Here is a 2,269-nt window from a genome sequence, read left to right as displayed (position 1 = left end):
GGATCACAAAGAGTCAGACACAACTGAGCACTCCAGCTGCTCCCAGCCAGTGACAGGGCTCAGTGACGTACCAGTGCCATCCTTTCCTGCCCAAGAAAGGAGTCCTCAGTTGGGAACCACTTGCTTGGGGGATCCCCCATGGGCCTGGCCTGCAGTCTGAGCCTCCTTCCCTCTCTCCTTTCATAGGCGTCACACCTGCATGGAGGACAGAAGGTGCTCCTTATCTCCTCCTGCTTCTTCCTCCTCCATCTTTCACAGGAATGTCTCCCAGTAAGTCTCCTGTGCACATAAAGCCATTTTGGTGTCTGCTTCTCAGAGGACACAAGTTGGCACAACAGAAGTATTCTGGCATGCCCCTTGTTTTGTAGGAGTCTGTGACTGAAGGGGAGAATCCCTGCAGAGACTGTCTTCTATCCTCTGAGTGCACATGTATCATCAAGGCCACCAAGGCGCTGACACTTCTAGCTCGTGGTGAGTCAGTGTGATGTCCCAGACTCCAGATCTCTTTGGATTATGACAGAAGGTTTACACACCCTTGAGGGGGAACTGAACACACACTGCTGTCCAAGTGTTGATGAACCAAAGCCCACACCTGGCTTGGCATGGGTTCTAAGTCTTGAGATGCCACCATCATTTTTAAAAAATGTATTAACTGTGGCTCCTTTTGCACTGCAGTGTAGTTAGGGCTTTCTAGCTGTAGAGTCTGCCGCAACGACTTAACATTCATTATTTGGACCTTGACAGAAAGTTTGCCAGCCTGGGAATACATTTTTCTGGGAGAAATATGAATTTGCCAAATCCAAGGCCGTGTTCATCCACTCTAGCAGAGAGAACACACCCGGCATGGTGTTGCTATTGCGATCTGTCTTTGATTGTGTTATGGTGATTTACTGTCATTCTCCAGATCCATTTTGGGGTTTTTTCCCTTTGTTTTTCAGAAGCCAGAATATGTCATACAGAAAAATGACAAGAACCACCCCCACCATCCTTCAGAGCTTAGCATATCAAACATAATACGGCTTTCCAGAGCGAGAGTGGGTGGATGGTGGAAACTGTGCCAACGTTATCTGAAGTTAGTGAAGTGAAGTCGCTTAGTCGTATCCGACTCTTTTCAACCCCATGGACTGTAGCCTACCAGGCTCCTCTGTCCATTGAATTTTCCAGTCAAGGGTACTGGAGTGGGTTGCCATTTCCTTATCCAGGGCATCAACCCTGGGATCAAACCCAAGTCTCCTGCACTGCAGGCAGATGCTTTACCATCTGAGCCACCAGGGAAGCCCTTATCTGAAGTTAAGGGGAGCCCTGAAGGGCCAATAGATCAAGTATATCTGATGGCAGCACTCCTAGCATTCTGGACAAATCTTTCCTTGGTGCTGGGTCTGGCCAGCACATCTGTGTCCATCATAGTTGCCTGAAGCCAAATGAACTGGAGATGCCAAAACCACCTGGGTGGAAGGTTGAAGAAAGGGCCAAGCAGCTATGGTGTGAGCTACCCTACAGGGAAGCCCAAAGGGACAAGCAACTAGGGAACTTCTGGCCAACCATCAGCAAGACACTGAGGCTCTCAGTACCACAGCCTGCAAGGAAATGAATTTCACCAACAAGCACCTGAACTTAGGAAAGCTTAAACATCCTCTTTGACTTCTAGAACCATCTTTCCCCCTCACACAGAGCTGGAGCACATGAGAGTCAAAATAGCCCTTTGCTGGAATGTCCCAGCCCACCACTCACCTCTTAGAAAATGCATCAACAAGAGGAAGCAGAGTCTTCTTCTCCTCTTCCTAGAGGTGGCCTCAATGAAGGAGGACATTGAAAGAGGAAGGGAGGACCACTACCTTTGTAAGGCTGTGTCCTGAAGGTCATATGTAGCTCATACTCTGTGGCCAGAATTAACTACCTAACCACAGCCAAGAGCAGGGGAATCAGCTTTATTCTCCTTCAATCATGAGGAACTGATGTCACTGGGCAAGACAAGTTATAGGGACATATGCTCCTCGCTGAGATCCCCTCCTGGACCAGGCAGTACAGGGCAGATTAATTATTCAAGGGCAGCCAAAGCACCTGTCCAGCTGGGAAAGGTCACCACACACCGGCCATCAGATTAGGTCAGAGGGACATACCCTCATTCCCACTTCAATGTGGGACTGCTGTGCTTTTAAAGAAAAAAAAAAAAGAATTGAGTTGCCTCATCAAAACTGCATTTGGCAAACAATTCACACTGCTCATCCTCCTTGTGTGTGTGTTGGGGAGAGGCAGCTGTGCTCATAAA

This window comes from Bos javanicus, chromosome 6 (assembly GCF_032452875.1).
Source record: "Bos javanicus breed banteng chromosome 6, ARS-OSU_banteng_1.0, whole genome shotgun sequence".
NCBI lineage: Eukaryota > Metazoa > Chordata > Mammalia > Artiodactyla > Bovidae > Bos > Bos javanicus.
The sequence above is the reverse complement of the archived record's forward strand: the minus strand, read 5'-3'. Positions refer to the sequence as shown.